This window comes from Arachis hypogaea, chromosome 14 (genome assembly GCF_003086295.3).
Source record: "Arachis hypogaea cultivar Tifrunner chromosome 14, arahy.Tifrunner.gnm2.J5K5, whole genome shotgun sequence".
Taxonomy (NCBI): domain Eukaryota; kingdom Viridiplantae; phylum Streptophyta; class Magnoliopsida; order Fabales; family Fabaceae; genus Arachis; species Arachis hypogaea.
In genome coordinates, this window is record NC_092049.1 from 67,934,200 (window position 1) to 67,958,726 (window position 24,527).

At 38.8% G+C, this 24,527-nt stretch overlaps 2 non-coding genes across 2 annotated transcripts; one reads left to right on the forward strand and one right to left on the reverse strand.

The window, feature by feature from the left end:
• Window positions 1–1,196: 1,196 nt before the first annotated feature.
• On the forward strand, window positions 1,197–1,305 carry LOC112746276 (small nucleolar RNA R71). Its single transcript, XR_003174168.1, has one exon. It is a non-coding gene; the product is annotated as a small nucleolar RNA R71 (small nucleolar RNA).
• A 14,636-nt stretch (window positions 1,306–15,941) lies between these two features.
• Window positions 15,942–16,048, reverse strand: LOC112746445 (small nucleolar RNA R71). Its single transcript, XR_003174330.1, has one exon. It is a non-coding gene; the product is annotated as a small nucleolar RNA R71 (small nucleolar RNA).
• Window positions 16,049–24,527: the final 8,479 nt, after the last annotated feature.

A 24,527-nucleotide genomic window follows, 5' to 3' on the forward strand; every position in this document is an offset into this window, starting at 1 on the left:
GCCTTTACTGGCGTTTAACGCCAGCTCTGATGGCTCTTTGGGCATTGAATGCCCATGCTGTCTACCTTTAATGGTGTTAAATGCCAGTTCTCTTACCATTATGGGTATTGAACGCCCAGCAGGGATGTCCTAGCTCGTATTCAACGCCAGCTTCCTTGTCTGGTTGGGCGTTGAATGCCCAGTGAGGGCTTCCTCTCTGGCATTCAATGCCAGAGTTCCTGCTTATTTGGGCGTTGAACACCCAGCTAGTGTTCCCTAGCTGGCGTTGAACGCCAGCTTTGCTGCCAGGATGGGCGTTGAACGCCCATTGAGGACTTCCTCACTGGCGTTCAGCGCCAGGCTTGCTGCCAGGTTGGGCGTTGAATGCCCTGTGATATACTTTTTACTGGCGTTCAATGCCATCATAGTCTCTCCAGATTTGGCCTTAGCCTCTATGGTGATGGCCTTGCACTCTTCTCTTGGGTTTACTTTAGTGTTACTAGGAAGAGTGTCTAGAGGAGTCTCAGGAATCCTTTTGCTCAGTTGAACAATCTGTACCTCCAAATTTCTGATGGAGGATCTTGTTTCAGTTATAAAACTGTGAGTGGTCTTAGAGAGGCTGGAAACCAGAGTGACTAAGTCAGAAAGGCTCTGCTTAGGGGTTTCCATATGTTCCTGAGAAGATGGGAATAGTGGTCTGTTGTTGAACCTATTCTGGTTCCTTCCACCTTGATTGTTGTTGAAGCCTTGCTGAAGCTTCTGTTGATCCTTCCATGAAAGGTTAGGATCATTCCTCCATGAAGGATTGTAGGTGTTTCCATAAGGTTCTCCCATGTAATTCACCTCTTCCATGGTGGGTTGATCAGGATCATAAGCTTCTACTTCAGAAGAAGCTTCCTGAGTACTGCCAGCTGCAGTTTGCATTCCAGTCAAATGCTGAGAGATCATATTGATCTGCTGGGTCAAGATCTTGTTCTGAACCAATATGGCATTTAGAGTATCAACTTCAAGAACTCCTTTCTTCTGAAGGATCCCATTATTCATAGGATTTCTCTCAGAAGTGTACATGAATTGGTTGTTTGCAACCATCTCAATGAGTTCTCTTGCTTCTCTAGGTATTTTCTTCAAGTGGAGTGTTCCACCTGCAGAGCTGTCCAAGGATATTTTGGACATCTCAGACAGACCATCATAGAACATGCCAATGATAGACCATTCTGAGAGCATGTCAAGAGGACATCTCCTGATCAGTTGCTTGTATCTTTCCCAAGCTTCATAGAGGGATTCACCTTCTCTTTGTCTGAAGGTTTGAACTTTCACTCTGATTTTGCTCATCCTCTGAGGAGGAAAAAATTTAGCCAGAAAAGTATTGACCAGCTTTTTCTAAGAGTCTAGACTCTCTTTAAGTTGAGAATCTAACCATAGCTTAGCTCTGTCTCTTACAGCAAAGGGAAAGAGCATCAGTTTGTAGACCTCACGATTTACTCTATTGGTCTTAACAGTATCACAGATCTGCAGGAATTCAGCTAAGAACTGATGTGGATCTTCCAGTGGAAGTCCATAGAACTTACAATTCCGTTGCAGAAGAGAGACTAACTGAGGCTTAAGTTGAAAATTGTTAGCTTCAATGGCAGGTATAGAGATACTTCTGCCATAAAATTCAGAGGTAGGCATGGTGAAGTCACCAAGAACCTTTCTTGCCTCTGCCTCAAGTTTGGCCATGTCTTCATCTTCTTGTTCAAAATTTCTAAAAGGTTTCTTCTGGAGTTTTGTGATTTAACTTGTTGTAAGCCCCTCCTTAAAGTCCGTTCAGGTTCAGGATCAAGATTAAAGAGAGGCTCTTAATCCATGTTCTTGGTCATTAATAAACCACTATTTTATGGTTTATCTTGTGCTCAATTGAGTGGATTTCATCAACTCTTTACCCACTTATTCATATTATTTGCATGGTTTTACATTTGCCTTCCTAATTATGTGCTTTGATTGAAAACATGCTTCTTTGATCTTATATTTGCTTATTATTAATCCTCTCTTAATTACCATTAGATGCCTTGATATGTATGTTAAGTGATTTCAGAGATTACAGGGCAGGAATGGCTCAGAGGATGGAAAGGAAGCACGCAAAAGTGGAAGGAATGCAAGAAGTTGGAGAAATTGCTAAGCTGTCCAGCCTAACCTCTCTGCACTCAAACAGCTATAACTTTAGCTACAGAGGTCTAAATGACGCCGTTCTAGTTGCGTTGGAAAGCTAACGTCCGGGGCTTCGATTTGATATATAATATGTTATATTTCCCTTGACGCTAGGCGATGCGACCGCGTGATCCATGCGGCCGCGTCGCAGTGACGAAAAACCAGCGTGGCAAAATTCGAAACCAGCGAATTCTGGACTGTTTTTGACCCAGTTTGCAGCTCAGAAAACACAGATTAGAGGCTATAAAGTAGGGGAATGCATCCATTCATGAGGAGGCTCTCAACATTCACAATTTTAGGAGTAGATGTAATTTTTAGAGAGAGAGGTTCTCTCCTCTCTCTTAGGATTAGGATTTAGGATTTCTCTTAGTTTTAGGAGTGACTCTCAATCCCAGGTTCAACGTTCTTTTACTTTATATTTATCTCTTACGTTCAGATACTTTAATGCTTATATTAGTTATGTTGCCTATTTGGCTTATGCTACATTCATGTTATGATTTTCTTAATTAATATTATTTGAGATATTTTCAGATTTAAGATTGCTTTGCTTATATTGAGGCTTTTAATTTAATTTAGATATTTTTCTCCCTTTGGCTTTGGTCAAGTGATTGGTAACACTTGAGTTGTCAAACTCAGGAGTGGTTGAAATTGGCAGATTTTGCTTTAGCTAGGATTGCTCTAATACTAGTCTCTCCACAGGAGTTGACTAGGACTTGAGGATCAAGCTAATTAGTCCACTTGACTTAACTAAGTGGGATTAAAATCCAATTCTCATCACATCTGATAAGGATAACAAGGACAGGATTTTCGGTTCTCATACCTTGCCAAGAGTTTATTTTACAGTTATTTATTTATTTTTATTGCTCGAAAATATACCTGTACGCATTGCCCAAACTTCCAAAACCTCCAATTTACAATCTTCATAACCAATAATAAGAACATACTTCCCTGCAATTCCTTGAGAAGACGACCCGAGGTTTGAATACTCGGTTAACAATTTTTAAGGGGTTTGTTACTTGTGACAACCAAAACGTTTGTACGAAGGAATTTCTGTCGGTTTAGAGACTATATCTACAACGCGACTGTTTTTATGACATTCTTTGCTGGCAAAAATCCTAACGTCAAAATGGCGCCGTTGCCGGGGAATTGCAAACGTGTGTCTTATTATTGGTTATTGTAAATATTTTATTTTTGCTTGTTTATTTGTTTTTATTTTTATTTTTGCTTTTTCTTAAGTTAAGAGGTTATTGGTTTTTATTTTAAAATTTTTATTTTATCTTATCTTATTTCAAAAATCAAATTTCAAAATTTAAATTTAAAAAAAAATCAAATTTCAAAATTCAAATTTAAAAATTTTCAAAATTCAAATTTAAAAATTTTCAAATTTCAAATTTCAAAAATTCAAATTTCAAAAATTTAAAATTCAAAATTTCGAAATTTCAAAATTTCAAAATTTCAAAATTTAATTTTCAAATTAAAAATTTAAATAACTTTTTAATTTCAATTTGTTTTTATTTTTGTTTTTAAATTTTTATTAGTTATTATGAATTCTCACCCCTCTCGCTTCAAGTTTGATTCCAATGTTGTTGTTAGGAATGGAAACTATAATGAAAATATGCATCAAAGTTGGAAGAATCAAAGATGGGAGGAGCCAAAAGGATTTAATCAACCCTCATGGCAACAACCACCTCCAATGGACCATCAACAACCATTCTGTGATGCATATCAAGGCAATGGCTATGGTGAGCACTCTTTTAATTATCAACAACCACCACCATATGCCTATGAACCCTTTCCTCAACATAACTTTGGACCACCAAACTCACAAGCCCCTTTTCGCCATTCACCTCCATATGACCCTAACCCTCAACCACCATACCAACCACCTTATGAGCCATATGAACCATATATAGAACCACCCCCAATTCCAATCCAATTACTCCCAATCACCACCACTTTCCTTTGTATCATGTCCAAGTCCGGCAACCCGAGAAGCAGAGGATCGCCTAAGGGAAACAGTAATTAAATTTCAGGCAACCATTCAACAACTGGAGTAAGCATTAATTCAATGGGCTTCTAGGCGCTCAAATATACAAGGACCAGCCACAGCTCCATGTGGACAGTCTAGTGAAGAGTGTAGCATGAAGGAGATACCAGAAACCCCAGTGGACAAGACAGAGAATGAATTCGTACTAGAACAAGTAGAAGAAGCTGTCATTGTTCAAGAAGAAGAAGAAGTGGTTGAAGACTTAAGAGATGCAGAACCTCCATGGAAAAGTCCAGTCATAGAACCCCCTTCCAAGACGTTTGAAATTGATGCTAAGGAGGGTGTACAACCTCCAAGGCATATCACAGTTGAAGACTTGGAAGAGGTTGATCAAGAGATGGAGATTCAAGAAGAAGAAGCACAACCTCCCATGCCCTTGGAAAGCAATGAAGAGAAGATTGAATTGGAAGAAAGATACCAAGAGGAAGAGGTTGAAATTGAAGAAGCTTGCAAAGAGGTGGTAATTATCAGAGAAGAGCACAAGGGAGTGGAACTTGCAATTTCATTAAAAATACCTCCCCCTAAGTTGCCATCATCCTTCACAACATTCAAGTGGGTAAAATTCATATCCCTTAGCTTTCTAATTCCACTTGAATATGAGCTACTGGAGACGGATGGTCAACTTAGAGCTCTTTGTGACATTAAGAGTAGGAGGAAGATGGCTAGTGGTAAGAATTGTCCTGCAAGGTTCATCATGGCTGGAAGCTTTAAGTTCAAATGCAAAGGTTGGTATAAAGCTCAACTAAATGGGTCTAGGAAGCTGTTTGGTCGCTGCAGTGAGAATTCAGATCACCTTTCACCCGGCTGGAAAAATGCAGATCGAGACAAAAACGGGTGTAAAAGTAAAGTTTGGGATCCTGGAATCTGTTCTGGCATTTGTTACCCCGGGAGCTTAAGAATCTGTTTGAAGCTTCTTAAGGGTTTTACATGCCTAGTTTGGGACCCCGGAGGTTACTGGAATCACAAACACTGGTGGAGATTCCTGGATGAGTTCAAGCATAAGCCACCATAACAGGAAGCTCATCAAATGTCCAACTTAAGGACTTTAACTAAAAGTGCTAGGTGGGAGACAACCCACCATGGTATGATCGTTCTTTTTCATTTTTATTTAGTTTTATTTGTTTTTGAGTTTCATTTTATTTTATTATATTGAACCTGGAGTTTTGCATCACATTCATATTAACACTGCATTCTGCATCTTTTCAGATTAAAAAAAAAAAAGAGCGAGCACGCGACGCGACCGCATCAGCAACGCGTCCGCGTCGCAAGGAGATGGGAGACAATATTAATATGAACAGAGAGTTTCGCAGGAGCAGCGCTGGAGGCGTGCCAATGGCACAAATCACCCCACGCGACCGCGTCGCCCACGCGTCCGCGTCACATGGGAACTTTGGCCTCCCACGCGACCGCGTCACCCACGCGGTCGCGTGCCCTGAAAATCGTCGTCAAAAGGGTGCATGGCCGAAAGTTGAGCTGGAGTTGGGCTGGACCCGTGCTAGTAGCACAAGCACTGCCACACGAACGCGTCACCCATGCGTCCGCGTCATATTGGAAATAAGGCCACCCGCGCGATCGCGTCGACCACGCGACCGCGTCACCCTGGATTTTGGCAATACTGAGTTTTGAACAGAGAGTTGTGCGACCGCGAGGCTGCACTCGCGCCACTAGCACAAATTAAGTCACGCGATCGCATGCCCCACGCGTCCGCGTCACCCAATCTTATCGCGCACCACGCGACCGCGTCGCCAGCGTCACACAACCTATCCAGATCAGCAATTTTCTTATCTTTTCTTCTCTAATCCTTATTTTTCTTATCTTTTTTTATTTCTTTCTTCTTCCTTTCTTATTTTCTTTCACCTCCATTCTATTTTATTTAATTTATTTACATATTTTCATTCATTGCATTTTAAATTTGTGCATATTTTTATTTTCTTTTCTGAATTTTCTATTTTTCTATTGGTGTTAAAAAAAAATTTTTATTCAACTGTTGCATCTTTTCTTAAATTTATTTTGGTAACTTGTTTTACACTGTGGGATGATATTAATTATCTGCCAATGCCAATCTTTTATGATACTTGCACTTTATTTGCATTGACATGAGCTTGTATTGATACTTCCATTACCCACACTCCTCCCCTATGTTACAAATTTTGTACCACTGGCATGCCATGGCTTCTATTGTTTTCTCACTTGATGTTGTAGCTACCATGTAATTGAGACCCTTTTCATTTGGCATTAACCCAACCATACTTCATTTATTTTCTTATCTCTATTATTGGGTTACCTTTCTTCCCTTTTTCTTTCAGGATGGCCACCAGGAAGAGAACCGAAAGACGTTTACATGGGGAGACAGACAAGTCCATCTGCACAATCCTTAGAGAAAAGCAACAGTTGAAACAACCCGTCCACCTGCACATTTCAGCATGCACAGAGGACGGTGCAATCTTTAAGTGTGGGGAGGTCGATACCGATCTCCGTGGGTTAGTACGTCTCTGTCTCAACACCAATGTTTTAATTTTCTTCGTTAAATTAGTTGTTGCATTTGCATATTTATTTGATTTTATGCATTTAGTTACTGCTTGGTTAAAATAATAAGTTTCTTTTTAAGACCCTATCTTTGAAAAATTTCACTAATTTAAATTTAAAAAAAAATTTATATTAAAACTTGTTTGAAGTTGTATTTGGAACATGGTTTTTGAGTTAAAGAACACACAACCTGTGAGATTTGAGCTTATTTATATGGTTACATTATTTAACCATAAATATATTATTCCTATGTGTTTTCTTCTTTATGATTGTAATCTATATTTTGTTCCAATCTATATGTCCATTATTTAGTGTATTTACATGTTTGCATATGATTGAGGCCATTATTTTTATTTTAGCTCACTTATCCCAAATAAGCCTACCCTTTAAATCACCCTTGTCAGCCACTTTGAGCCTTTTAACCCCCTCTTGTTCTGTATTTTACCACATCACTAGCCTTAAAGCAGAAAAAAACAATTAAATATCCCAATTGAATCTTTGGTTAGCTTAAGATAGAGATTGTGTATCAATTAAGTGTGGGGGAAATTGTGGGAACATGGGTTAATAAGGGAATGTATCATGTTTCCAATTTATTTGAATATTGGGAATTTGGGAACCTACTCATGAAAAATCAAAATAGAAAAATAATAGAAAATCGATGTGCATTGATAAGTTATGTTTATTTCTCTACCAAAAAGAAAAAAAAGAAAAAAAAAGAAAAGAAAAAAAAATCCAAAAATATTCAATAAATAAGTAAATAAATAAGGGGACAAAATTACCACAATGCTAAGTTAATAAAAAGATCAATGCACATGTGATAAAAGTAAAGAAATATCAAAATTTGGTACATAAGTATGGGAATTATACAAAAGTGAGAATTATGGGTAGCTAGGCATGAATTTAAAAGTATATAGAGTATATGTATATTAGGTGAGAGCTTAGGTTAATTGAAGATTCATATTATAGCTCACTTGGCCATACATATATCCTTACCTTTACCTCAGCCCCATTACAACCTTGAAAAGACCTCATGATGTTTGCATTGGTACATTAAATATTTATTGATTGGTTAGATGAAGAACAAGGTTTAGAAAGCATGACTAGAGAATAGTAGAGTGAAAAACCCTATACACTTGAGATATTAGAGTGATATACACTACCAGTGAGGGTTCAGTGCTTGATTCTATGTTCCTTGCTTTCATAAGCTATCTTCTTACAAGTTTACTTGTCTTTTATTGTATAATTTGAATTAGTGAAATCTGATTTATGTTTGTCTTGAAGAGCTTATTTACTTTTTAACCAAGTAGGTAGAATCATTTCACATTTAGTTGCATTCATATAGATAGGATTGCATTTCATACATTCTATCATTCCTCTTCACCTTTATAGCTTCTCTTGAGCTTAGCATGAGGACATGCTAGTGTTGTGTGAGGACATGCTAGTGTTTAAGTGCTAGCTTCTCCAAATGATGCGGTTCCAGTTGCGTTGGAAAGCTAACGTCCAGAGCTTCGATTTGATATATAATATGTTATAGTTACCTTAAAGCTAGGCGACGCGACCGCGTGATCCATGCGGTCGCGTCGCAGTGATGAAAAACCAGCGTGACAAAATTCGAAACCAGCGAATTCTGGACTGTTTTTGACCCAGTTTGCGGCCCAGAAAACACAGATTAGAGGCTATAAAGTAGGGGAATGCGTCCATTCATGAGGAGGCTCTCAACATTCACAATTTTAGGAGTAGATGTAGTTTTTAGAGAGAGAGGTTCTCTCCTCTCTCTTAGGATTAGGATTTAGGATTTCTCTTAGTTTTAGGAGGGACTCTCAATCCCAGGTTCAACGTTCTTTTACTTTATATTTATCTCTTACGTTCAGATACTTTAATGCTTATATTAGTTATGTTGCCTATTTGGCTTATGCTACATTCATGTTATGATTTTTTTAATTAATATTATTTGAGGTATTTTCAGATTTAAGATTGCTTTGCTTATATTGAGGCTTTTAATTTAATTTAGATATTTTTCTCCTTTTTGGCTTTGGTCAAGTGATTGGTAACACTTGAGTTGTCAGACTCAGGAGTGGTTGAAATTGGCAGATTTTGCTTTAGCTAGGATTGCTCTAATACTAGTCTCTCCACAGGAGTTGACTAGGACTTGAGGATCAAGCTAATTAGTCCACTTGACTTAACTAAGTGGGATTAAAATCCAATTCTCATCACATCTGATAAGGATAACAAGGACAGGATTTTCGGTTCTCATACCTTGCCAAGAGTTTATTTTACAGTTATTTATTTATTTTTATTGCTCGAAAATATACCTGTGCGCATTGCCCAAACTTCCAAAACCCCCAATTTACAATCTTCATAACCAATAATAAGAACATATTTTCCTGAAATTCCTTGAGAAGACGACCCGAGGTTTGAATACTCGGTTAACAATTTTTAAGGGGTTTGTTACTTGTGACAACCAAAACGTTTGTACGAAGGGATTTCTGTCGGTTTAGAGACTATATCAACAACGCAACTGTTTTTATGACATTCTTTACTGGCAAAAATCCCAACGTCAGTCATAAATATGAAAAGAAGAAAAGAAAGAAAAAAGGAAGCTTCTATGTCTGATTTGAGTATAGGGAGCTCCCAGTGAGATGTGAAGAAAGAAGAGGAAGAAGAATGAAGATAGAAGAACTAGAAGACGAGTAATTCGAATAAATAGCAGTAGAGAAGAGAAGAATTAGAAGTAGGAAAGATAAACAAGAATTAAAATATTTTTTTATTTGTTTATTAATTTCAAAAATTAAGGTTAATTAATTAAAAAAATTGAAAATTAGTTAATGAATTTCGAAAATAGAAGAGAGAGAAGAAGAAGAGAATTTTCGAAAATTAGAAGAAAGAGGAAGTAGTTAGGAAGTTTTGAAAAAGAAGACAGAGAAAACAATTAACTAATTAAGAAAGAATTGAAAACAAGATAAGATAGAAAAATAGAAACGATTTGAATTTTGAGAAAAAAAAGTCGACAAGATAAGATAAAGATTTGAAAAAGATTTGAATTTTGAAAAGGTTTAATTTTTTAAAATTTTAAAATTTGAAATTTAAATTTTTGAATTTTTGCTATTGAATTTTAAAATTTGAAATAAGATGAGATAATATTTTTAAATTTTGAATTTTAAATTTTGAATTTTAAATTTTGAATTTTAAAGAAAGATAAAACCATAAGATAAGATTTTGAAAAAGATAAGATTTTTTAAAAGATTTGATTTTGAAAATTGAAAACTAAGATAAGATAAGATAAAAATTTAAAATTAAAATCTGAATTTTTTTTTTATAATTTTCGAAAATTAATGAGAAGATAAGAAAAGATATTTTATTTTTTGATTTTTTTGAATTTAATGAAGAAATAGAAAAACAAGTAAAAGACACAAAACTTAAAATTTTTATATCTAAAGGGACCTAGTGTGTGAAAATTAACAAGAAAAATACAAAGAGACACCAAACTTAAGAACACTTTGAAGATCAAGAAAAACAAAAAAAAAAAACAAAACTCAAAAAATTCAAAGAACACAAGAACATGCAAAACACACCAAACTTAAAAATTTTTTGAAAACCAAAACACAATTTTCAAAAATTTAAAGAAAAGACACAAGAAGACACAAAACTTAAAGATTGACACAAGAATCAAACAAAAGAAAATACTTTTGAAATTTTTTTGAAAGAAAGACTCAAAGAATTCGAAAATTTCAACAAGAACAAAAACAAAAGACTCAAACCAAGAACAAAAAATAAAAAAAGAAAAGAAATTTTTTTTGAAAAAGGTTTTTTGATTTTTCAAAAAAAAAAGAAAAATAAAATAAAAGACTCTTAACAAAATTAAAGACAATACTTGATCTAGGAAACAAGATAATACGTCAGTTGTCCAAACTCGAACAATCCCCAGCAATGGCGCCAAAAACTTGGTGCACGAATCCCCACGCTTCGTACAGCTGAACCAGCAAGTGCACTAGGTCGTCCAAGTAATACCTGAGCGAGTCAAGGTCGATCCCACGAGGATTGTGGCTTGAAGCACGTTATGGTTATCTTGTAGGTCTTAGTCAAGCAGATAGAAGAGTTGTTGGATTTGATTAAAAGCATAAAAGGAATAAAGATGGAATTACACGTTTAATTATAAGCAGTGATAAGAAGATGGTTAAGGCTTGGAGATGCTTTGTCCTTCTGGATTAACTCTGGTCGTACTGTCTTCTTCAATTATGAATGATTTCTTCTATGGCAGGCTGTATGTGATTGTCGCCGGTTGAGAGGTCGCCAATGCTCCTCCAGATCTGAACCCCAGGGTTAGTGCGGATCCAGTCTGATTGAAGGTGAAGCTCCTGCAATTCATTCTCCTAATTGATCCTACTCAAAATGCCACAGACAAGGTCGAATCTTCCAGATCAGAGGATACTGTGCCTTTGGGTTCTAGCCTCTACCACAGAGACCCTAATCTCCCCATACTTTGGCTGAATTTGTGTCTCGAGAAGTCTCCAACGAACTCATGGATTAGCCGTCTAAGAGATGTATAATCAAGCTGGTGGTTCATCATTGTCTGATGAAAGACTCACTCTGAACCCTTGTAGAATATGATAACCTTATGCCAGTTCAACGCATTCATATTGATGAAGAACAAAAATACATCTTATAATAGAGAATCAAACACAAATGGAGAAAGAACAGTAGTACTTTCATTAATCGATAAAACTTAGCAGGGCTCCTCCCTTCATCCTAGGAGGTTTAGAAACTCATACTGATAAAAAATACAATCATATAAACGAAATATAGCCTAAAGGTCTTTATGATTATGTAAAATATCCCTTAAATATTAAACGAATGACTAAGGATTACATAAGAAAGGGTAAAACAGTCTTTCAGTGCTAAAATCCACTTTTGGGGCCCACTTGGTAAGTGTTTGGGAAGAGCTTTGATGAGATCCACATGCTAGGAGGCTTCTAGGGCATTGAACGCTGGCTACGGGGTCCTGTTTGGGCGTTTGGATGCTAGTCTCCTCTTTTGGGCATTGGACGCCTGAAATGGGGCAGGAGGCTAGCGTTGGACACCAGTTTTGGGCCTTCTATTCTAAAGCAAAGTATGGACTATTATACATTACCGAAAAGCTCTGGAAGTCAGCTTTCTGTAGCCATTAAGAACACTCCATTTTGACTTCTCTAACTCTAGAGAAGCTCTTCCAAATGCAAGGATGTCAGATTCGGACAACATCTGCAGTGCTTTCTCTGTCTCTGAATCAGACTTTTGCTCCAGCTCCTCAATTTCAGCTAGAAAATATCTGAAATTGCATAAAAACACACAAATCAAAGTAGAATCCAAAAATGTGAATTTAACACAAAAACCTATGAAAACTTAATAAAATCAAACAAAACATACTAAAAACTATATGAAAATAATGCAAAAAAGCGTATAAAATATCCGCTCATCATCGTGCATACGCATAGGTCATGCGTACGCATGACCTTGCTTTTGTATAAATACATGGTATGTGCACAACACTCGCACAAGCCTCTATTATTCCTCTAATGCCCATCATATGTATGTGATAACCCCAATTTTAGGGTTTATCTTGTGTTGAATTTGGTGGGTTTTATCAATTTTTCTTACATTTATCCCCTAAATTTCATGCTTTTATAATTTCTTCCTAATTATGCTTTATAGTTGAAAACATGCTTCTTGGGCCTTAAAGATGTTAATTTTTAATTCTCTTTTATTACCATTCGATACCATGATGCATTTGTTAAGTGATTTCAGAATCTATAAGGCAATAATGGCTTATAAGATGGAACGAAAGTGATGCCAGGGCATTTTGGCCAGTTTTACTGACCTTTTCTTTACTATTTTTAGGGTAGTTTCATGCATTTTCTTAGGAAATAAGCTAGTTTTGGGTAGATATTCACTTACATCTTGATTCAAGCATACATTGTGCACTTTATATGATTTCATGAGGATTTTACATGAATTTAATGACAAATTGGATGTTGCATTTCCCATGACTTGGACTATAACTTTGATGCACTTTATTGCTTGATTTCAGGACAAAGGAAGCAAAGAAGAACCACATTAGTGGCTACGTTAGTTACACTAATGTTAACACTAACGTGGAACGGGAGTAACTTGCAAAGTTAATGAGAAAACTAATTGCCAATAACACTCTCGAAGCCATCATTGCCCACGTTAAGAGTCACGTTAACTAAGTTAACGTGAACTCTAACGTGGAAGAAAGGAAATGGAGCCAACGTTAGTGACACTTAACATTATCACTAACGTTGGACCAAGCTCATAAGTGGCCACGTTAGTTGCCACGTTAACTTAGTTAACGTGGCTTCTAACGTTAAGAAGTAAAGGGGAAGCCAACGTTAGTGACATTCAACATTGTCACTAACGTTGGCCAAGTCACAATAAGCCACGTTAACTCCCACGTTAACCTAGTTAACGTGGAAGCTAACGTGAAGAAACAAGATGGTCGACAACGTTAGTGACACCAAACATTGTCACTAACGTTGGAAGGAACCCACACAAGCCCCAATAAGCCACATTAACTCCCACGTTAACTTAGTTAACGTGGAAGTTAACGTGAAGAAGTGAGGTGATCGCCAACGTTAGTGACACCCAACATTGTCACTAACGTTGGAATGAGCCCACACAAGCCACTATAAGCCACGTTAACTACCACGTTAACTTAGTTAACACGTTAACTTAGTTAACGTGGAAGCTAACGTGGATAAGGGAATGATGAACCAACGTTAGTGACACTCAACTTTGTCACTAACGTTAGAGATGGCTAGCATGGCCACATTAGAAGCCATGTTAACCTAGTTAACGTGAACTCTAACGTGAATAGGGGCACATTGGAACGTTAGTGACAATGGTAAGTGTCACTAACGTTCTCGAAGGTTGGCAAGCTTACGTTAAAAGAGCCACGTTAACTAAGTTAACGTGGACTCTAACGTAAGGAAGGGGGAGACTTCTCAACGTTACTGGGAAAGGTAAGTCCCAGTAACGTGTGCGAAGGGCATAGAGGCAACGTTAATGGCAACGTTTGTGCCACTAAACGTTGAAGTTAACGTGGCTCTTACTTTGGTGAGGAACGTTAGTGAAAAAGGTGATTGTCACTAACGTTCTCGAACCCATATTTTCACTGAACGTTAACACCACAAACGTCCTGAGCTAAAGTCTCTGCCCACTTCACACTTTCTCTCTGCAAGTAAAGCCAAGCCCAATGAAGAAGAAAAGTGCTTCAAACTCAAGATACAAAGGCCCATACCCAAGACTTGAAGAGCCAACTAGAACAACAGAAGAGTAGTATATATAGGAGTAGCTTTGAATTAAATGGGGGGTTGGAAATTATAGGGAGCCTCTTGGCATAGAACTACTCTCTGTATTTTACTTTCTCTGCACTTCTAGTTTCATCATGTATTCTCCATCTTTGTTTTCATTTTCCAGAGCTATGAACAACTAAACCCCTTTCATTGGGTTAGGGAGCTCTATTGTAATTTGATGGATCAATACTAGTTTTCATTATTCTTCTTCTATCTTTTCTCTTGATTTTACTTGAAAGTTTTCGATCTTCATCCAATTGGGTAGTTATCTTGAAAAAGAAGCTTTTCAAATTTGGATCTCTTTTGAACCTTGAAAGAGGAATGAAGAGATCATGCTAGAAATACTTTCTCATGCTGGACCAAATTGGGTTTGGATGGATATGTGACTATAATCCTCTCAACACTTGATTTGGGAAATGCATGTGGTATAATCAGTGACCATACTTCATCTCTTCTCATGAGCAATTGACCAAGGAATTGGCTATTGATCAAGATTTGAGAGATTAAATTACAAGGAATTGTAATTCGATCACTTAAGATTGCCAAGGAGATCAATGAGTGCATTGATTGAGGAAGAGATGAAAATGAAATTGATCCGGAGAATGCAACATCTCCTGAGCCCAATGAACTCCCCATTTCTGATCTTACCCATTCTCTTTAATTTCTGTCATTTACTTTTATGAGCAATTACCCCATTCCCATTTAAGATTCTGCAATTTACTTTCCGTCATCTACATTCAGCTCTTTATTTCCAGCATTTACTTTTCTGTTATTTACTTTCCCGCCATTTAATTTTCTGCAATTCTCAACTCAAATTCTGATTCGCTCAACTAGAACATTCCTCTAGTTAAAGTTGCTTGATCAATCAATCCTTGTGGGATTCGACCTCACTCTATTGTGAGTTTTTACTTGACGACGAATTCGGTACACTTGCCGAAGGAAATTTGTCACAAGACAAGTTTTCCGTGCATCAAGTTTATGGCACTGTTGCCGGGGATTGATTGTGCATCAACAATGATTAAATTGGAGGATAACTAGATTGAGCATTTTATTTTTGTTTGATTTAATTTTCTGTTTGAGTCATTTACTTTCTGTTTTAGTTAATTTCTTCTCTTCCCTCTACTTTTTCTTTGTTATTTACCATTCATTTCACTAACCCACTAACTGTTTGATATATTGCATCACTCACACTAACAGTAATTCTGACAAATATACTTTCTGCACCCACTCTCTTTGCTTGTGCTTGTTGGTTGTATGACAGGGAGAAGAAGCGGGGCTTCAACTTCTTTTGATTCTGAACCTGAGAGAATCTTCCTTAGACTAAGGAGGGAGGCAAGAGAAAAACGTGTAGTTGGTGCTGAAGAAGAGGAGGAACACTTTGAGGAATACTTTGAACCAAACATGGAAGAAAACATGGAAAACCATCGTGAAGAAGAAGCTCACAACTATGGCGGAGGAGGACGAGCAAATCATGCTGGGGAGGATAGAAGAGTTTTAGGCTCTTACATCAATCCAAACCAGGAAACTGTGGAAGTAGCATTCAAAATCCAACCATCCATGCCAACAATTTTGAACTAAAACCACAGCTCATCACTCTTGTTCAGAACAACTGTTCGTTCGGAGGAAGTGTCCAAGAAGACCCCAATCAACATCTAACCACCTTCCTGAGAATATGTGACACAGTGAAGTCTAATGGTGTTCATCCGGACGCCTATAGACTGTTCTTATTTCCATTCTCACTCAAGGATAAGGCAGCCAAGTGGCTGGAGTCTTTCCCGAAGGAGAGCTTGACAACTTGGGAAGATGTGGTGAACAAATTCTTAGCAAAATTTTATCCCCCTCAACGAATCAATAGGCTGAGAGATGAGGTCCAAACTTTCAGGCAACAAGATGGTGAGACTCTGTATGAAGCATGGGAGAGGTTTAAAGACCTAACAAGGAAGTGCCCACCAGATATGTTCAATAAATGGGTGCAGCTGCACATTTTCTATGAAGGGCTCTCTTATGAGTCAAAGAAGGTAGTAGACCATTCATCCGGAGGATCTTTGAACAAGAAGAAGACCATTGAGGAGGCCATAGATGTCATTGAAACTGTAGCAGAGAATGACTACTTCTATGTTTCCGAAAGAGGGAACACGAGAGGAGTAATAGAGCTAAACAATGTAGATGCTCTGCTAGCCCAAAACAAGCTCATTACCCAGCAGCTGGTTGACCTCACCAAGAAGATGGAGAGGAACCAAGTAGCAGCAATCACCACTTTATCAACAACCCAAGAAGGAGTGAATGAAGAAGCAGAGGGTAGTCAGGAGCAAGCCAACTACATTGGAAATTCACCGAGGCAAAACCATGATCCATACTCCAAGACCTACAACCCTGGATGGAGGAATCATCCAAACTTTGGGTGGGGAAATCAACAAGACCAAAGTCTTGATCAGAGACGCCCAAATCCCAACAATGCAGCTCACCAACATTTCACATCTAGACCATATCAACACCCCCATAACAACACCTCTCCACATCCACATCAAAACCAAAATAACTTACCTCATCCTTCTACCTCTGATCCCAAGCTACAATCATTGGATGACAGACTCTCAAGGATTGAGAATCTACTTGAAGGCATAGGCAAGGAGATTCAAGACAACAAGGTGTTCAAAGAGGAAGTACGAGCCAGTTTCAAGAACCAAGGGGACACAATCAAGAGGTTGGAATCTCAAGTGGGGTATGTCTCTGAGCAAATTTCCAAACCCACAGATGGATTCCCAAGCGACACAGAGAAAAATCCGAGAGGTGAAACAAAGAAAGTAAGACGGGAAGATTGCAAGATGGTCACTATAAGTGATAAGGAGACTGAGGACAAGCCAAGCAAGCTGTCAGAACAACCTGAAGATACCTCAGTAGAGAAGAAGGAAAAAGATCATCAAGAACCAGAAATCTCACAACAGGAGCTGCTGAGACTCTATGTACCTTTTCCCCAACTGCTCAATGGTGCTGTGGAGAAGAGAATATACTCAAGGTTTCTAGATTTGTTTGCATCTCTGCATGTCAACATACCATTCATCAAGACTATTCAACAAATGCCTGCATACATCAAGTATATGAAGGAGCTGCTTCCCAGGAAAAGCTCACTCAAGGGAGGCCAAACTATAGTGATGAACAAGGAGTGCAGTGCCCTCATTCAACCGCAGTTGCCTACAAAAAGAAAAGATCCAGGGAGTTTTCATGTCCCCTGTGCCATAGGAGAAACAATGTTTGATAAAGCACTCTGCGATTTGGGAGCAAGCATCAACTTAATGCCCTTATCCCTGGTGAAGAGTGCTGAAGATCAATGAGATAATGCCCAAAGATGTAGTCATCAGGCTGGCAGACAAAACTCATAAACAAGCAATATGAGTGGTGGAAAATGTGTTGGTAAAGGTTGGGAAATACTTTCTTCCCACAGACTTTGTCATCTTGGACATGGAAGAGAGTCACACTCACCCAATCATATTGGGAAGACCATTCCTAGCTACAGCCAGAGCACTCATAGATGTGGAGCAAGAGGAGCTAATATTGAGGATCCATGATGAATGACTCAGCTTCAATGTCTTCCAACTATCACAAGAAGCAGACCAAGAGAACGAAGAACCAAGCAAAGATCATCATGAGATACTGAAAGAGGAAGCAAGCACTGAAGCACAACCAGCCCATCTGGGAAAGCCCTTGGTTGATGAACAAGAAAATAAGCAGTTGTCACAGCTCAAGGAAAAGCTGGAGGAACCTAAACCACCAGAGACATGTGAAGACAACAACAAAATTCCTTTAGAAGAAGAAGTCACAAAAATCAAGGCAACATCAAAAGGGACAAAGAAGAAGGTACCAAGGGGGTGGAGGAACAAGAAGATCCCTACAGAGGACTTCTCTCCAGGGGATAAAGTGATCTCAGCTTACTTCCCAGATATCCCCCCTTATCTCCCCACTGTACCATCTCAGTTACCTAAGGTCTTCACTATCAACAGAGTTCTCTCCTTGGAACATGTAGAGGTCATTGATACAACCAATGGATATAAGTCCAAGGCAAGAGGGGAGGACGTTAAGCATTACCAACCACCCTGATGAGGGAGAAACGTCAAGCTAGTGATGCTAAAGAAGCGCTTCATGGGAGGCAACCCATGTTTTATATACTTTTAGAAAATAGTGAATAAGTCAATATTTATGAACTCCAACCCAAACTCGACAAACACTCGGTGAAATCCTTATTATACAGTATATAGTGAAGAACAAGTTTGGTGTTCAAAGCATGCCAAGAAAGCATGAATGCAACCCAGAGCATGCTAGTCTTGATGCTTTGAACAACAACCTTTTCATCACAATGCTCGAAACTAATTTTGGTGTCATCCCATGGTGCCACCAATGTGCATATAAGGATACACAATTAGTTAGTTAGTTATAGTTCATGAATAAACAATCTAATCTTTTCTTCCCTTTATTAGTCTAGCCGTAAAATTTAAATTGATTTTTTTATGATATTAATTATTCCTTTTCTTCTTTTATCTTTTTAGGAAAAGGAGAGGAACATTGAAGGAGATTGATTGGACAACTAAATGAGAAGGGTTCGTCCACTTCATGAGGAGAAACTACACACTTGTTCTAAAAAGGGAAGGCATTGGAAAATGTTGCCATGCAACATTGAAAAGAATGGGACCCTTGAAGACCGAGCAATCTCCATCATAAAGTGATGATCCTTGTCCTTTCTCCATGCACAACCCCAACCATCCATCAAACAACCACTCCATCAATCCACACCCTCCATTCACTCACAACCTCTCTATATAAGTGATCCTTGTTCCGTACCCCACTCTTCACACCTCTCCATTTCGGATTCCCCTTCACTCCCTTCATTGCACTCAACCCTAAACAACCAAAAGTCTCCACACCATTGCCAACTTCACACATTAGCCCTCATTCATGGCATCTTCGAGCTCTAAAAGAAGGAAGAAAAAGGAACCTATGGAGCAACACCCGTATGATGAAAAGAGATTTAGAAGCTTGCACCATGCATTGCAATACGGGTGGATGGTGGATAAGGAGATCATTTATGAGCTGGGATTTCAAGTTAGAAACACTGAGTGTCCCGAAATCACAAAGAAGGTAGAAAAGAGAATATGGGAGCTCCTCACTAATCCGGTCATTAAGGTGAATGCAAATCTTATAAGAGAGTTTTATGCAAATGCGGTCCGATATGATAAGGTAGATGAGTCATATACAAGCTTTGTGAGAGGAAAGATTGTGGATTTTGGTCCCATGAGTGTCATGAAGGCATTAAAACTGTGGTCCATACCGTTTGAAGAAGAGAGTTATCATTCAAGAATGGATAACAACCCTAATCATGACCAGATTGTGCAAGACATTTGTGTACCAGGAGCTGACTGGGAAAGATATGCAGATAGGAGACCAAGGTTCATCAAGAGAGCAGATCTCACTCCGGAAGCAAAGGGGTGGTTCGAAATTGTAAGGAGGTCCATCCTCCCAGCAGCGAACAACTCGGAGGTGAATCTCAAGAGAGCCACACTGTTACACTGTATACTCAAAGGTGGAGAGATCAAGGTTCATGAACTCATAGCAGAAGGCATAAGAAAAATGGCAGAGAAAAGCGACTCAAGAGGAACGTTAGGTTACCCCAGCACTATTTACCAACTGTGCAAGAAAGATGGGATGGTGTTTGAAGATGAGGACCCCGTGTGGATAAAAGAGGGCATTCCAATAACCGTTCGACGAATGCATGCTACCGCATCCCCCCTGCCTCAACGGAAGAAAAGGAAGAGGACAGCCCCTCAAGTAGTGGAAGGACAAGTCTTAGAGGGGCAAGCACCAGCCACCTTGGATATGCACAAATTGCAGGAAGCCATTGATGGGCTATCTCGACAATATTTGGAAAGCCAAGGAGCACAGAGAGAGCTTCAACTACAGATGATGGGGCAGCAAGAGGAGTCACTCTCAAGATGGATGACTCAACAAGGGGAGTGGCAAAAGAAAATGATGGATCAGCAACTGAGTCAAGGGCAACAATAGAGTGAAACATTCCACAGGATGGAACAAAGGCAAAATGAGCAACAAGAATCCATCCAGAGGCTAATCAACATCCACACACATCAAGGTGCACATATACATGAGATGCATCGAAGACAAATAGAACAGGCAGAACTATTGGACAAGCAAAGGGCATTCGCAGAAGGAGTTTACCTGAGCGACACTGGGCATCATATAAATACTCAAGCCAGGCTCGGTTACTTGGTAGGACAGCTGCCTATATTGCATCCAGGAATCACAAGGTATGAAGAAATGAGGGATGAATTAGCACGAGAAGAAAGACAAAAGGTGGAAGAGAGTCATGAATCAGTGAGGAAGGCACTCGAGGATTGGAAGCAAGCAAGATTAGCACGGATGCGAGGGAATGCAAGAGGACACAAAGAAGACAAACAAGGAGGAAAGCATGGGCATCCACAAGAGTAAAAGGTGGTGACGTTCCTTCTTTGGTCCATCTTTTTCTATGCTTTGAATAAGGAAGATCTTGTATGAAACAGAACTTGCTTCCATGTTATGTTTAAACCTTTTTAAATTCTGTCTTTTAAGTTTTTGTGTTGAAGAGGTCTATGTGTGCTAGTCTTTATGTCACGGCACCCTTACTTTGCTTACTTGTATGTTTGTCCCTTTAAATCAAATGAAAAGAGAATGAATGTTTTTAAAGACCAGAGAGGAGTTCATACTATGGAATAAGTTCATGAGTTTATGGTATAGTCATAAGTTAGCTAAGTTGGTTCAACCACAAGGTGGGAGGACAACTATCTGTCATGAATACTATGCTTGAGACACACCTCATGAGACTAGCTAAATAAGAAGATCCTAATAAGAAAAAGAGAAAGAACAATAAAGGTTGAAAAATAAAAGAAAAAGAGTAAGCAATAAGACTATGCACCAATGGTTTTAATCTTGAGGCATGTGTCTGTGGTGCTCCTGTGTGAGGGATCTACTTGGATGAATAAGCTCTTAGGGGTGCCTTATCACTTGGTAACTTGGGTTAACTAACTCGGGATTATCAGCTGAAAGTCCACTATCAAGAGTAACCCTCACTACAGAGCATTTAGTAACCTAAAGAGGTGCTAGACACCAAGGTCTCAAGAAAAGAAAATAAATAAACTATATGCCTGTGGTGTGTATGTATGGGGGAGAGACTTGAGCAAGTAAGTCCTTAGGGGTGCTTCAACACCTAGCACCTTGAACCAACTGGTTCGGGAGTGTTGGCTGAAAGCTTATTTTAAAGAGTTGCCCCCTTACAGAGCACTTACCTTAAGAACAAAAATAAGCCCTGAAATGACAACAAAAGGATCAATGAATAAAAGTCTCATGGGATGCAATCACAGTGAGTATTCTAGGACATGATAAAGGTCTGAAAGCCAGGAATGAACCTAAGTTGCTATGCATGAAACCACCATAAAACCAGGGACATGACTTCCACAAGAATGATTCATTTCTCTTGGCATTCCATTCATCATTCTCTTGTTCCAGTACTTGCTTAGGGACAAGCAATCTTTAAGTTTGGTGTTGTGATGCCAGGGCATTTTGGCCAGTTTCACTGACCTTTTCTTTACTGTTTTTAGGGTAGTTTCATGCATTTCCTTAGGAAATAAGCTAGTTTTGGGTAGATATTCACTTACATCTTGATTCAAGCATACATTGTGCACTTTATATGATTTCATGAAGATTTTGCATGAATTTAATGACAAATTGGATGCTGCATTTCCCATGACTTGGACTAGAACTTTGATGCACTTTATTGCTTGATTTCAGGACAAAGGAAGCAAAGAAGAACCACATTAGTGGCTACGTTAGTTACACTAACGTTAACACTAACGTGGAATAGGAGTAACTTGCAAAGTTAATGAGAAAAGTAATTTCCAATAAAGCTCTCAAAGCCATCATTGCCCACGTTAAGAGTCACGTTAACTAAGTTAATGTGAACTCTAACGTGGAAGAAAGGAAATGGAGCCAACGTTAGTGACACTTAACATTATCACTAACGTTGGACCAAGCTCATAAGTGGCCACGTTAGTTGCCACGTTAACTTAGTTAACGTGGCCTCTAACGCTAAGAAGTAAAGGGGAAGCCAACGTTAGTGACATTCAACATTGTCACTAACGTTGGCCAAGTCACAATAAGCCACGTTAACTCCCACGTTAACCTAGTTAACGTGGAAGCTAACGTGAAGAAACAAGGTGGTCGACAACGTTAGTGACACCAAACATTGTCACTAACGTTGGAAGGAACCCACACAAGCCCCAATAAGCCACGTTAACTCCCACGTTAACTTAGTTAACGTGGAAGTTAACGTGAAGAAGTGAGGTGATCGCCAACGTTAGTGACACCCAACATTGTCACTAACGTTGGCATGAGCCCACACAAGCCACTATGAGCCACGTTAACTCCCACGTTAACTTAGTTAACGTGGAAGCTAACGTGGATAAGGGAATGATGAACCAACGTTAGTGACACTCAACTTTGTCACTAACGTTGGAGATGGCTAGCATGGCCACATTAGAAGCCACGTTAACCTAGTTAACGTGAACTCTAACGTGAATAGGGGCACATTGGAACATTAGTGACAATGGTAAGTGTTACTAACGTTCTCGAAGGTTGGCAAGCTTACGTTAAAAGAGCCACGTTAACTAAGTTAACGTGGACTCTAACGTAAGGAAGGGGGAGACTTCTCAACGTTACTGGGAAAGGTAAGTCCCAGTAACGTGTGCAAAGGGCATAGAGGCAACGTTAGTGGCAACGTTTGTGCCACTAAACGTTGAAGTTAACATGGCTCTTACTTTGGTGAGGAACGTTAGCGAAAAAGGTGATTGTCACTAACGTTCTCGAACCCATATTTTCACTGAACGTTAACACCACTAACGTCCTGAGCTAAAGTCTCTGCCCACTTCACACTTTCTCTCTGCAAGTAAAGCCAAGCCCAATGAAGAAGAGAAGTGCTTCAAACTCAAGATCCAAAGGCCCATACCCAAGACTTGAAGAGCCAACTAGAAGAACAGAAGAGTAGTATATATAGGAGTAGCTTTGAATTAAATGGGGGGTTGGAAATTATAGGGAGCCTCTTGGCATAGAACTACTCTCTGTATTTTAATTTCTCTGCACTTCTAGTTTCATCATGTATTCTCCATCTTTGTTTTCATTTTCTAGAGCTATGAACAACTAAACCCCTTTCATTGGGTTAGGGAGCTCTGTTGTAATTTGATGGATCAATACTAATTTTCATTATTCTTCTTCTATCTTTTCTCTTGATTTTACTTGAAAGCTTTCGATCTTCATCCAATTGGGTAGTTATCTTGGAAAAGAAGCTATTCAAACTTGGATCTCTTTTGAACCTTAAAAGAGGAATGAAGAGATCATGCTAGAAATACTTTCTCATGCTGGACCAAATTGGGTTTGGATGGATATGTGACTATAATCCTCTCAACACTTGATTTGGGAAATGCATGTGGTATAATCAGTGACCATACTTCATCTCTTCTCATGAGAAATTGACCAAGAAATTGGCTATTGATCAAGATTTGAGAGATTGAATTACAAGGAATTGTAATTCGATCACTTAAGATTGCCAAGGAGATCAATGAGTGCATTGATTGAGGAAGAGATGAAAATGAAAGTGATCGGGAGAATGCAACATCTCCTGAGCCCAATGAACTCCCCATTTCTGATCTTACCCATTCTCTTTAATTTCTATCATTTACTTTTATGAGCAATTACCCCATTCCCATTTAAGATTCTGCAATTTACTTTCCGTCATCTACATTCAGCTCTTTATTTTCAGCATTTACTTTTCTGTTATTTACTTTCCCGCCATTTAATTTTCTGCAATTCTCAACTCAAATTCTGATTCGCTCAACTAGAACATTCCTCTAGTTAAAGTTGCTTGATCAATCAATCCTTGTGGGATTTGACCTCACTCTATTGTTAGTTTTTACTTGACAACGAATTCGGTACACTTGCCGAAGGAAATTTGTCACGAGACGAGTTTTCCATGCATCAGAAAGCATGCAAAAGTGGAAGGAACATGAAAAATTGATGTTTTGAGGATCTGGCACTCACATGTACAATTGGCTCACGCGTACGCATGATCTGTGCATAGTTTAACTTGCGTGTACGCATGGCGCGCGCATATGCGTGACATGAAGCGTGTGATTTCTTTAGAATTGCACGTGCCAGCGATTTCTGGACTTTTCTTTGGCCTAAATCAACTTAATTCTGAATCGAGAAAGGCCAAGAATTGAAGGGGAATGGGCACAATCAAACATACACACATTACACTTAATTTTTAGCTAGTTTTTGTTCCTAAGCTTCTAGAGAGAGAAACTCTTCCTTCTCTCTAGGATTAGTACCCTTGATTACATTTTGTCACA